The sequence below is a fragment of the Musca autumnalis genome, unplaced genomic scaffold, assembly GCF_047663935.1.
Source record: "Musca autumnalis isolate F117 unplaced genomic scaffold, ASM4766393v1 scaffold_1, whole genome shotgun sequence".
In the NCBI taxonomy this organism is placed as follows: domain Eukaryota; kingdom Metazoa; phylum Arthropoda; class Insecta; order Diptera; family Muscidae; genus Musca; species Musca autumnalis.
Genome location: NW_027411644.1, coordinates 270,408,364 through 270,423,443, shown reverse-complemented (window position 1 = coordinate 270,423,443; position 15,080 = coordinate 270,408,364).

Below are 15,080 nucleotides of genomic sequence, written 5' to 3'. Positions count from 1 at the left end.
CGCATTAGCTGGCATGTAAACATGATGCATTCATCCGTAGAACACATGTGGCGAGTCTTTTTTTATCAATATCTGGTTGAAGCTTAACCATTCAAGGTGTTAATCAACTTAGGGAGCAATAACCTTTTTGTTTTGATTTTTTATCTTACAAATAATTAAGTGAACAATTTTTGACAATAGAAATACTTTGTACGAAACGTGGTTTTCCTTTTTCGTAGGACTTCGTATTTCTTCCTATGTTACATTACTTTGGAGTTATTTATTGAGTTATTCTAAGGTTATAAATATATTCTTTAGATCATAAACAAATGTAACATATAATAAAAGCCATAAAACTACAAATAATATTTACATCACTTAAAAATGTGAGAATGTTGTATGTCGCATTAATAGCTCATCTTATCAGCACTTGGAACATATATTTATACTTTAATTGAGTCCCCAAACCCTGCCATTACTCCATCTCACCAAATGACGGACGGACTGCCACCAAGGAATCATCAACCATATGATTAAGTTAAGCAACTACAATCAGAAACCTTAGGAGTTTCTTACGAATATATCACTAATGTAAACAATGAGCAGCAACAATATTTCAACAACAACATCATGAAGATACATATATACATACAAGCGTATGTACCCAGCAAACTAATTGTGCCGACATCATAACGAAATCGGAACAAAATTCGGACGCTACGTCCGATGTCGGATCCGAAATCGTAACGACATCTCAACGAAAATTGTATGAAGTGGTTGACATAATTTCGGAACGAAATGTCCGAGCGAAATCGGATAGATTTCAGTCAGAATTCGAAACGAAATTGGAAGAAAATGCTTGGGAAATTCGGAAGGCGAATTTGTATACCGTCATGTTTGGACGAAATCCGTTTTAAACAATTTGGAGTCGATTAAGCAATGTCCGTCCGTCTGTCTATTTGGCTGGCTGGTCCAAAAATTAGGCTTCGAAATATTGTGTCCAAACTTAGTTTAAGTTCGAAGATGGACCATATCAGGTACCCCCACAAAAGTTTGAAAATGTTCGGAAAATTTATGCGCACGTTAACTCTTGAAGTGAGTAACCGATTTCTACCAAAATTTCTACCAGACTTAAATGAGGTTCTAATATGGACTCTATCGGTCCTCTCCTTCGGGTACCTCCTAACAAAATTTCGGAAAAGTTCAGTTTATTCCATTCTCATTGCCCTTCATACGACGGTATAAGTTTCATCAACTTCCTGAGAAAATAGCCTGAAAGTTGCAAAAAAAAAACCCTATAACATCTTGTGTAGTGGCTGAAGAGCACGAAAAATCTGGAACTGATCAACCGATTTGGTTCAAAATTTGGCCTTCGTCATATTTTGTCGAAACTTAGTTTCAGTTCGGAGATGGGCATTATCCCACAATATTTAAAAAAATCACTAAAATGGTATGCACGATATCTCTTGAAAGGGGCAACCATTTTGGACCAAACTTTGGATCTCCTAATATTTTGTTCAAATGTAGTTAACTTCTAAAATGGCCAATATCTATCTGTCCTCTCCTAAGGATACTTCCCCACAAAAGTTCAACATTTGTGTCTATGTGCAGTTTGTGGTCTGTTCGAAGAAGCTTTTGAAATGTATACCGATGCTGTTCGTTGTGGTCCTGTTTACAGCGATATTATGTTTTCCGTGCTTCCTGGCATACTGGTCCAAACTGAAATGACTAGTGGATATCTATCGAAAAGGTATGAATCCCATAATGGACTACGTCGGCCCTTTTCTTAAAGTACCTCACCCGCAACCCTTTTGAACTTTAATCCTAATCCACATTTTTGTCGGTTCATACGCCCATAATTTTTAAAATCCCCTAAATACATACGCTTTTTTGGAAAAAAGTGTTTCAATTTGCATAGGCTTAGGGTATATCTCACTCGGCAAAGCCGACTGATACTTTTTTACTTGTTTCTTCCGAATTTTCATACAGATTTCTGAACGATTTCGAAATAATGTCGTATGAAAATCACAGGTACCTTTCGAATCTTCGTTAAGATCTCTGAACAACTTTGGAATTATGTAGTTGAATACACTATGCAACACTGAAAATGCAAACAACTTCTCGTATGCATTTTTTGAAAGTACATATTAAGACTACAAAAACCCTAGTGGGTTTTTGTCCTGTCAGATCCAGTTCGGATTTTATGGCCTCATCTAAACCGGGCTAAATCTACACTTTTTTGCATTTATCAGGCCTGTATCTCAGAAACGAATAGGAATTTGGCTTTGCTGTCTTTAGCAATATTGTAGACCTAAACTAGTAGAACTTATCTTTTGAGAAAACCACAAAAGAAAAACTCCATCTAGGGCATCAAAATCTATAAAATATAGAAAAATTTACATAATTGCTGAAATTCTGGTCAGTATCGGCTAAACTATTGGGAGTTGAACCAAGTAACCTCTTGCAAAAATCTTCCAAATAAAGTTCCCAACAATTCTTTAGAACATTCTGAAACTCTAAAATGCTTACTTCATGCTGTTTAAGCGGTATTTTGCATCATATCTTTTACAACACGTATTTCAAACACAGTTCACATCAACAGTTTTTTCTCGCATTTCGGATTTCACTACATTATTGGCATTTTTATTAAATCGTTGTTGAAAAATGTACTGAAAACAAAGGCATAGAGGCATTTTACAACAATGACATGTTCTGAAGAGTTGTGTATTACATTCCAGGGAAAATTTTTCCAAAAGAAAATATTCAGAAAAAATTAACGGTTTTGGAGATACGGTGCGAAATGTATAAAAATTGTGTATTTTTTTTTATATATTTTGAAATTTGAGGCAATAAATGTAGTTTTTCGAGTTTATTGTTTCTCCAAATATTTTATTCTTGTCCTTATCTACAAATTTGCTTCAGAGGTCAGAAGAAGATTCGCATTGGTTTCCGAGATATAGCCCCGAATTTCTTTAAAAACCCAATATTTAACCATGTTTAGATGGGGATATAAAATCCGAACTGGATCTGACACAACAAAACCAAACTAGGGTTTCTTGTCGTTTGGGTCTGTACTTTCGAAAAATCCTGAGTTCGAATTGTTTGCACAAGATCACCTTAAAAATGTTGCACAGTGATATCGAAGAAAAAAATGTTCTTTGACGCCCCTTTTTTTATTAATTGATCTTTGTTATGTTTTGTAAAAATTGTATATGTGAATTTTATAACCAACCATTTTGTTTTTCGACAACAAACAAAAATGAAACCAACCACCTTCTGTATATATTTATCAGAAAGGCGTTAGATACATACAAAAGGTGGTTGTTGTGCGAAGGGAAATTTATTTCCGACACTCTCTCCGAAATCGGAACGAAATCCACTACGAAAAATCGTATAGAAAAAGGAACGAAATCTTAACGATTTTGCTTCCGAAATTGTTCAGATGTGTCGGACATCCGACATTTGGTTTGCTGGGTACCGAGCAAAATTATTGGAAGTAGTACAATGTAGACTAGTTCTTTCACGGCATGTTTTGATGCAGTTCTAACGGAGTCGTGAAAAAGGCACTCGTCCGGTACATTTTATTAGCAGTGGTTAGAGGGTCCTACAAGTACAAAAGTTTGTACATCCCTACAAGGGCACCTGCATCAATTCTTCCAAAGAAACAGAAAAGCGTGTTAACATTTCAAAAAATTTGTTATAAAATAAAAAAAAATCCAAAATGTTTGGGTAATTTATGAGAAGACATTGTTTTAATAGAGTGCTGTTGGATAAGTTTTCTAAAACTTAACTGGCGATGCACAGTGGTGTCACTTACATGGAAGGTGTGACAAAAATACTTCTGGATAATATATCGAACTGAAATTTATATCAATGGGTCCTAGTGACCTATAAATACCCCAACAAAAATATTGCAGTCCCGCCAACACGATGTTCAACCAAATTTGCTGTAATCCTGTAGTGGTACTTCTTATTGCAAAATAAACCTTCCCTCGAAAAATTGTCAGTATTGGTCCATGATTTGGTATACTCCCTACATGATTTATATCTGGATTTATTTCGGCTGATGTTAACCAAATATTTAAACCGAATAGGTTTTAATATTGAAATCAGAGTTCAGGCCACCACATTATAAAGAAATGTGATGTCGGTCCACTTTTGACCACAGCCTCCATAAAGGGTTACCATCCATTTTTCGGTTCTTTATAATAATTAATCACCTTTTTCTGCAGCATTACCTGTAATATATATTTTTAGTTCTCAGTGCGGAAAATCTCAAAGTTTTGACGGGGTCAACATTAGGGTGTCCCAATAAAAAAAATTATTTATTAAAGTGAATACCCACAATCCCTGTTCTTTTTCTTTCACGAGTTTTCAGTGCGGCTCCAAGTTACCATGATAATAGAAATCGCTAATAGCACAAAAACATCATCTTTATAAATAAAAATATAATGTCGTTCGTTGGTAATGGCATCAGTTGAGAATGGCTGGACCGCTTTGGATAATTCACCTTGTGAAATGTTCGCCATAACCCGACTTACGGTTTTATGCAAAGAAAATTTGACCACGCTCACTTTTTTCAATTTTTATCTTTTCTACAAAAACTACTGAACCGATTTTTCTGAAATTGTCAGGGAATGTACAGGGATGCCCCCCGTTAAAATGGGCTACAAATGTTGTTGATTTTCGGAGGGGGCGGGGTACTTCCCCAATACCCTATTTCTTTAAAAACGCTTTATATTTAAAAATAAAAATCAAATGTCGTTCGTTGGTAATGGTATCAGTTCAGAACTGCTAGACTGATTTGGATAATTCTTTTTGTGAAATGTTCGCCATAACCCGACTTATGCAAAGATAATAATTTACCCTGAACCGATTTTCGTGAAATTTGCAGCAAATGCTCAAGGTCCGCCGTGGCAATCCTTCCCACGCATTTCTTTTAAACGCTATATGTATATGCCTCTTTTTAAATATGTTATATCTTGGAAACTGATGGCAACGCCCACTCTTTCAATACATTATTTTTCCAAAACTATTGAACCAAATTTCATGCAACTTTCAGAAAATGTTCAGGAATATCCCGTGGTCCAAAATGCTATATATTTGTAGACGAATTTCGGGAGCCTATTGCTTTATAAACGCTATATTTGCTAAACTTATGCTAAACGTATATTAATTTTCGAGACAACAGTGGTTGCGCCCCCGATCAAGAAAAACGATATATTTACAAATTTCCTTAAATGGTGAGGCTCAACGGTCCATCAGCCCTAAAAAACTAACACATATAAGTCTCAATAAGCGGAAGAATTAGACTTAAACATTTTTTTTTTTTTAACTTTTATTAATATATCCCCTGTCATGGACGATAATAAATCCTAAACAGCATCAATGGGCGAAAAAATCTGACAGTCCGTAAGAGAAAATAAAGATTACAGACAAAATCTGTTGGTAAATTTAAAATCCTACTCGCTTTAACAATGGACCGAAGAAGTGAGGTAGAAAGTACCCATTTTTGAATTGTCAAGCATAAAGTCGATAAAAAGTTGTCATTAAAACTCATTACGATAGATCAGCAACGCACAGTGGAAAAAAATACCGATCTAGCGCGCCAAAAGTCAAAAAAATCACATACGCAAATTTAAAAACTATTATTGCAGTATTAATCTAAGATGTCCACAGAATGCAACGGCATTTAAAATAATTTATTTTGCATCAGTCTAAGCGGAATAACGGTCCATTTTTGGTTGACATTTTTTGAACTAGTTTTCATAATATAGTTTAGTAGTAAATTTATGATCGTCGCATGCACTCTTCCTACAAAGTAATTTTAAAGCTTTACTGAATTTAACATTTCGTGAAGCAGGTGATTTAAAAAATGTTGAATATAAGATGTTATTTATTGCAACTCGGATTTTACAGTTAAAACATGTGACATCCGATTTTTTTTCCAAATTGTGCACTTTGTTCAAGCTATTACTAAGGAGTGTCGAGGGATGGCGCGTAGATTTTTTATTTTATTTTTAGTACAGATAGTTCTTAACCAATTTGTAAAATTTTAGCTGCAACAAACTGCAACATTTTATTTTATTACTATTTTTATTAATAGTATTTTTTATGTAAAGACGCTGAAATTAGGGCGGTAACTTTCTATGGGGGCCATATCAATGCGTGTACCTGTGACGAAAATTCTCCGTCGGAATATTTTATACCACCAACGAAGACTAAATGTCAACTTTCAGCTATTTCGGTTGGATAATGTGGCTAAAACCTCAAAAATTACCGAAATCGGTGGTACCGGTCTATGGGGGCTATATGAAAACGTGGACCTATACCGAAAATGTTTATAGGAGTGTATGCATAACCCCCACGGAGACTAAATACCAAATCCTAGCCGTTTCGGTTGGATAATGTGGTAGAAATCTTTAAAATATCGAAAATCGATGGGTATTATTCTATGGTAAAAATACAAATTTACCAAATATATTAATAAATGAAGTAAAATTGTAAATTTATAGTTGTTCATATCGAATTTATGGGCAAACATGCAATAAAACATAGATTTGTACTTTTGGCGTGCTAAATCGGTACTTTTTTCCACTGTGCAACGTGGACCGGGGTTCGCTAGTATTGAATACATTATATCGAAAGAATAATAAAATTACTTTAAAATATTCCAAAAAATAAATTCGGCACCTTAAACTTTTGGTCATAACTGATAAAACCGCAAATTTCCACAAAATGTCTAAACAGTATTGAAATGTACAGACAGACCCTTGGCTTCAATTTGGTACTGGTGGCGAAAGTATGCTTGGAAAGTAACTAAAACTTTAAGGAAATCCATATATCTATACTAAAATTTTTTATTTTGACCAATATTATAACCGAAATAGTTGGCAACCCTTGCATTTTAGAGGAATTCTAATAAGTAGAAAAACGCAGCATAAGAAATTTACTAAATCATTCCATTTATGTTAAGTGGTGAATATTAGTACTTTGTTTCAGATTTTTTTTCTTTTGATTGCTTGAGTTGGAGTATTCCCCCAATGGCTCAACTTCATTTATTACCCTCTATTACAGAGAGTAATGTTTTTCAAAACGAACTGACAGTGTTGCAAAATTTTACTGATCGCTACCAATATTATGATTTCATCCCGGCGAAGGGAATTATCAATTGGCTTCTCAGTTTTTGAAATGATGCCTTTTAGCGAAAAACCGAACTCTTTAAGTGTCTAGTATTCCCATATGAATGAGAATCACACTCACTTTTCGGCTTTTCCAAAGAAACACCAAAATCAAAATATTCTGCAACATGTGTGAACTAAGAATTCATCGAATTCTGTGAGTTGAAAAGAACATCAACACAGTTGCCTGTGAGGTTGTTGTCGGAATTTTGTTTTTAACAAAGTTCCCCTGCGCGTGCTTGCTTGAGTTGGAGTATTCCCCCAATGACTCACCTTCATTTATTACCCTCTATTACAGAGAGTAATGTTTTTCAAAACGAACTGACAGTGTTGCAAAATTTTACTGATCGCTACCAATATCATGATTTCATCCCGATCAGTAAAATTTTGCAACACTGTCAGTGTTGGATGCAATTTTTTTGCTGGGTATATACTAAATGTGTGGACAGCAACGGCAGTAATACTCGTATAACAATAACAATGAACTTAAACACTAAGTGATAATATAAACAGTGACTTTAAAAAATGCATTGCAAAATAAAATAAAAAATGTATTAAGTTGTACATAAAATAATCAATGTAACAACATGGAAATATACTCATCTTATACACTGAAAAAAGCAATGTTGGTATATTCGGAATCTGAAATATTCTATTGACAAAACACAATTTATAACTCGAATGATAACGATGTATTGGATGAGCTTCAGCCATTGCTCTTCTGCCTATTCCTTGCAGGAGCAGCATATCTTAAATGATCATCATCGCTGTTCTTTAGCTTTTGTATCCTCGGGCTACCATTATATGAGGGCTACAGAAAAACGTGTACGTAAATTATCCGATTTTTTTTGCAAGGGATCTTTTGAACCTGTAATAATTTTTTTATCTAAAGATTTACATTGGCAGTTTTGTTGAGATGTGAGTTTTACTTACTATTTGTAGGTAAGTCAAGCTTAATCTCATATTTGTTTTTTCCAAATTCCAAGTCCCTCTTTAAACTTGTTGTTTTTAAATTTGGAAAAAAAAACAAATATGAGATTAAGCTTGACTTACCTACAAATTGTAAATGTTTTTTATCTATAAAAGGTAAGTTCTTCTCTGCAAAGACAGTGTACTATTTCCTTCCCTCCCTCACCAATATTGTCACGGTGCTCTTGAAGCAACTTTAAATGGAAGGTGCTTACACCTGGGAAGTTTTTGCGGATTCTGAAACTACAATGTTCATAATAAGAGAAAAATAAAAATAAAAAATCGCTGAAGCGCTTTTTAAATAAATCGCGATTGCAGTTGGCATTTTTAAGAGTTTTTTATCTTTTCTATCCTATCGAAATGGGACTAAAGAAAATGTTGTAGCTGTGAAAATTCTCCACAAAATTGACCTTTATGATACTTTCAGAGGTTTTACCATTTTTGAGATATAGAAGTTCAAATCGTGACAATTCACTGACTGTATCGTCTCCTTATAAAACACTGTTAAGACTGAAATTTCCCAACTTTAAGTAAAATATCTCAAAAATGGTACAACCTAAGAAAAAATTACGAAAATAAATCTTGTATAGAATTTTTACAGCTATATGATTTTCTCTAGTCCCATTTCGATAGGACTTACCATTTTCATGCAAATCGTGAAACATAACCTAAAAAACGCAAAAATGTGACTACGGGTAGATATCAAATGCTCTTAACGATTCATATATACATGTTCTTATTACAACACAATAGGAATTTGTAAATATTTTTTCTTTATAAGAGAGTAAAACCGCCCATAACTTTTGAGTGCAGCATCCAATTTTGTGAACGCGAACAGATTTGAAACCAAGACTGTTTTCGTAACCTACATATGTATCAAAAATGGCGGATGAGCTCGCCAAAAAAATTTTTAATTTTTTTTCTATGGAATTGTAAAGGAAATTTGAAATTTACCATATACACTTTCATACGGGCAAAATGTGCCTCACCGAAATAACGGTTTTAGACCATACTTGGGGTTGGACGAAATCCGTTTCAGACAATTTGGAGTTGATTTAGCCATGTCCGTCCTGTCTGTCTGGCTGATGCGCACGAATGGATCAACCGATTCGGTCCACACTTTGGCCTTCCTAATATTTTGTCCAAACTTATTTTAATTTCGAAGATGGGCCTTATCGGTCCACTCCTTCCTGTACCTCCCCCACAAAAGTTCGGAAATGTTTGGAAAATTTGTGCGCACGATATCTCTTGAAGGAAGTAACCGATTTGATCCATACTTTGCACATCATGAAATTTCTACCAGACTTAGATGAAGTTCCAATATGGACTCAATCGGTCCACTCCTTCGGGTACCTCCCACACAAAATTTCGGAAAAGTTCAGTTTAGGACCTGTTCTCGAATCGATTTGATTTTTGTTGTAGCAACTTGTATTCTCTGTCCCCTATACGACGGTACAAGTTTCATCAGGGGCAAGTCCATACTTCCTGAGAAAATAGCCTGAAAGGTAGAAAAAAGCCCTATGACACCGTGTGTAGTGGTTGGAGCGCAAGATAACTCTCGAACGGATCTGCCGATTCGGTCCAAAATGTGGCCTTCGTAATATTTTGTTTAAGTTCGAAGATAAGCCATATCGGTCCACTCCTTTGGGTACCTCCCCCACAAAAGTTCAAAATTTTTCGAAAAAATTGTGCGCGCGGTAACTCTTGAAGGGAGTGACCGATTTGGTCCATACTTTTCACATCCCAATATATCTACCAGATATAGATCAGATTCGAATATGGACTATATTTGTCCACTCTTTTTTGGTACCTCCCACACAAAATGTCGGATTAGTTCACTTTAAGACCTACTCTCGAATCGCTTTGATTTTTTGAAGCTACTTGCATTCGCTGTCTCAATTACAACGATAAAAGTTTTTTCAGGGGCAAGTCCATACTTCTTGAGAAAACAGCCAGAAAGGTGTTAAAACCCCGCTATGGTACCATGTGTAGGGGGCTGGAGAGCATGATAACTCTCGAACTAATCAACCGATATGGTCCAAAATTTGACCTCCGTCATATTTTGTCCAAACTTAGTTTTAGTTCGAAGATGTGCAATTCCTATCAACAACTTCCGGTACTTCCCTCTAATATTTAAAAAGTATCACTATATGTATATATATATTGAACGGGGTAACCAATTCTGTCCAAACTTTGGGTCTTCTAATAATTTGTCCAAATTTAGATTAACTTCTAAAATGGTACATAATGGTCCAAAAGTTATACGATGACCCATTGAAATAACGAGTGGGTGCGATATCTATCGAAAAGGTATGACTCCCAAAATAAGATCCATTTCCAATGGACTATGTCGGTCCATTCCTTTAAGTACCTCCACCGCAACACTTTTGAACTTTAACACTAATCCACATTTTTGACGGCAAGATCAAATGTTCTACAAAATTCTGAAAACACTCTAAATACTATCGATCTGAAAGTTTCATTTTAGTAGGCTGAGGGTATTTGTCTGTCGGCAAAGCCGACTGATACTTTTTTACTTGTTACCGTATACACTTTGATACGAACAAGTAAAAAAGTATCATCGGCTTTGCCGACAGAGATATACCTTCAGCATGGGCAAATTGAAACACTTTTTTCACAAAAAACTTATGTAGTTAGGGGGTTTCAAAATTTTTGTCGTATGAACCGACAAAAATGTTGATTAGGATTAAAGTTCAAAATTTTTGCGGAAAAGGTACTTAAAGAATGGACCGACATAGACAATGGGGGTGCCATAGGGGGTTTTTACACCCTTCGGGCTGTTTTCTCAAGAAACAATAAATAACTTTTACCATCGTAATTGAGGCAGCGAATGTAAGTTGCTTCAACAAAAATCAAAGTGATTCAATAGCAGGTCTTAAAGTGAACTTATCCAAAATTTTGTGTGGGAGGTACGGGATGGAGTGGGCAAATATAGTCCATATTCGAACCTGATCTATATCTGGTAGATATTATGAGAATGCGTAAAGTATGGACCACATCGGTCACTCCCATTAAGAGTTATCGTGCGCACAATTTTTCCGAATATTTTTGAACTTTTGTGGGGTAGGTACCTGAAGGAGTGGACCGATATGGCTTATCTACGAACTTAAACTAAGTTTAGAAACAATATTACGAAGGCAAAATTTTGGCCGGAATCGGCATTTCTGTTCGAGAATTATCTTGCGCTTCCACCTATAAGCATGGTGTCATAGGGTTTGTTTTCCAACTTTCAGGCTATTTTTCAGGAAGTATGGACTTGCCCCTGAGGAAACTTGTACCTTCGTATAGGGGACAGTGGATACAAGATGCTACAACAAAAACCAAGGCGATTCGAGAGCAGGTCCTAAACTGAACTTTTCCGAAATTTTGTGTGGGAGGTACTCGAGGAGTTTACCGATTGAGTCCATATTGGAACCTCATCTAAGTCTGGTAGAAATTTCATAATGTGCAAAGTAATGACCAAATCGGTAACTTCCTTCAAGAGTTATCGTACGCACAAATCTTACGAACATTTTTGAACTTTTGTGGGGGAGGTACCGGAAGGAGTGGACCGATATAATCCATCTTTGAACTTGAACTAAGTTTGGACAAAATATTACGAAAGCCAAATTTTGGACCGAATCGGCAGATCCGTTCGAGGGTTATCTTGCGCTCCAACCATTACTCACGGTGTCATAGGGCTTTTTGTAACTTTCAGGCTATTTCCTCAGGAAGTATGGACTTGCCCCTAATGAAACTTACAGCGTCGTATAGAGGACAGCGAATACAACTTGTGTAAACAAAAATCAAAGCGATTCGAAACCAGGTCCTAAACTGAACTTTTCCGAAATTTTGTGTGGGACCGATTGAGTCCATATTGAAACCTCATCTAAGTTTGGTAGAAATTACACGATGTGCAAAGTATGGACCAAATCGGTTATTCCCTACAAGAGTTATCGTGCGCACAAGTTTTGCGACAATTTTTGAACATTTGTGGGGGAGGTACCTGAAGGAGTGGACCTATATGGCCCATCTTCGAACTTAAATCGAATCTTATTATTTATTTAGCGTATTCCATCAGGAACATAAGCCGTTTACATAGAATCTCCATCTCTGTCTATCTGATGCGATATATCTTAATTCATTAAAAGTTTTTCCGGTTTCTGTAAAAATTGTACGTCTCCACGTTTTCCTTGGCCTTCCGCGGCCTCTGTATCCTTGGGGATTCCATTCAAGAGTTGCGTGTGATATTTCGTTGTATGGTCTTCTCAGAGTATGCCCCAGCCAGCAGTATTTTCTTCTTTTGATCTGCAGATTGATGTCTTCTTGTTCCGCTATTTCTAATAGGTTTCCATTCGATATGGTTCTAGGCCACCATATTCTGAGGATGTTTCGTAGGCATCTATTTGTGAAGGTTTGCAGTTTGCGTTTTATTTCTTCGTTTACAGTCCATGTTTCTGACCCGTAAAGTAATACGGATTTGATGCAGGCATTGTATATGTGTATCTTTGTTTTAGGTGATATGGCACTGGATTTCCATATATTCTTTAGGTTGAAATAAGCTACTCTCGCCTTAGCCACGCGAGATGATACGTCGTTAATTGCGCCTCCGTCGCTAGTTATGATGCTTCCAAGGTAGCTAAACTCACTGATATTTTGGATTGGGAGGTTGTTGAGATAGAATGCGGTTCGAATCTGGACATAATAATTCGATGCCCAAAATTTGAACCGAATCGATTGATCCGTTCGAGAGTTATCGTGCGCACCAGCCAGCCAGACAGACGGACAGACAGACGGACGGACGGACATTGCTAGATCTACTCAAAATTGTCTGAAACGGATATCGTACAAACATACTTGGGGTCTAAAACCATTATTTTGATGAGGCACATTTTTGGTCGTATCAAAGTGTAAATACCCTCTTTAGCCTAAAGGCTGAGGGTATAAAAATGTCTGTCTGTCAGTCTGGCTATCTGGTGCGCACGATAACTCTCGAACGGATCAACCGATTTGAACCAAATTTTAGGTCTCGTAATATTTTGTACAAACTTAGTTTAAGTTCAAAGATGGGCCATATCGGTCGACTCCTTCGGGTACCTTCCCCACAAAAGTTCAAAATTTGTCTGTAAATTTGTGTGAACGATAACTCTCGTAGGGAGCAATCGATTTGGTCCAAACTTTGCACATCGTATTATTCCTTCTAGATATAGATTGAGTTCGAATATGGAGTATATTGGTCCACTACTTCGGGTACCTCCCACACAAAATTAGGTTAAAGTGAAGTTTAAGAGCTCCTCTCGGATCATTTTGAAATTTGTTTCAGTAAGTTGTCCTTGCGGCTCCCCTTACGGCTGTACAATTTTTTTCTTGCGCAAGTCTATATTTCCTGAGATATTGGGCAAAATGTTCCAAGAAACCCTGACGGCACCAACCAAAATGGCAAATCCGCAAGATAGTTCTCGCGGGAGTTTCTGATTGGTGCAGATTTTGCACATCATATTGTTTTATCAAGTCATGTATCAGGTTGGAATATGGGCTATATCGGTCCACTCATTCGGGTACCTCCCACACAAAATTCGAAAAAAGTGAAGTTTAAGAGCTCCTCATTACATTTTTCCCCTCTTTTTCCCTCAATACAATTTTTCCCTTTTACTTGTGTGAAAATTTTTCAAAATCGAAAAATGAAGTAGTTTTTGAGATGTTTAAGATAAATTCCTAAATAAAGCAACAAACACATGTTAATAAATGTATTTTATTTTATTTTAGGTAAAATAACAAATATTTCACACTGGTATAAAGAAAAAATAGTATTGACAAATTTTAAAAAATAGGGAAAAATAGTAATCAACTACCAAATAATACAAAAAATGTTTAAGAATATAAAAGAGTACAATCATTGTTAAAAATTTATTTCAAATATTAAATAGCCAAAATTGCATCCCACTGTGCAAATCTGTTTCCTATTTTTATTAAATTGGACTAATATTAAAGAAGTTATGAGTAAAAATAGACTAAAATATTTTGCTGATGAGCAGCATCACCATAGCAAAGAATAAAGAAAATCAAAAACCACTGTTTTGCGAAGTTTTCGCATGATTGAAAGAATAAAAGGCAGAAATCTAAGTAGGGAAGGGCAACTCAACACCTAGTACCAGATTCAAAACTCTTAGGAGGTTGGAAATGAATTCTAAGTTCGACTGGAGGAAACTATCTTGTATAACAGCCCCATCAGTACTGTTTATAAATTATAGAATAATGTCTTAACATTTTTCTCAGGTGTTGTATGAAGTACCACCAGGTACTATCTCAGTGCATGTCAAATGATTTATAATATCAGCACAGAGTACGAAATGAAGATAATCGAGGCGATCATGATGATGATCGCGTGCTAAGCGCCAAGTTTTGTTTTTCTAATATTTTCATTCATTTTTGTTTTGTTACATTTTCAAGAAGAATGCAACACGACAATTGTTAGAAATATCATAGAGAAAACCTTCTTTACCAGCAACACTACTGACTGGCAAAATAGAATTTCGCTTGAAAGATAGAAAGAACACCACCACTCTGTCTCATACGACGACGAATAACTTTAATTGTAATTGCAGTGTGCTGGTTATTCATTGTAGTTTTGATTCAGTTTTTTATCTGCTTTGGATTTCAAAAAAAGATTTATAATGTCCTCTGTACGAAGTGATTTTGTTTAGTATTCTTCTTCGGTGTCTTTTTGGAATTGAATTGCTTTAAATGCTGTTCGTTTTATGAGCCATTTACCAGTCATAAAAACCATTATGCTTTGTTTTTTCTTTTTGTTTTCTTTTGAGCTTGGCTTGTTGACATGCCAACTAGCTAAGCTATGCTTTAAAACGTCTTCCTATGACGGCACGCCAATTTAAGCCAAGTTTAAACGTACTAAACTTGTCGAAACAAAATACCAAGCATTAGCAAAATCAG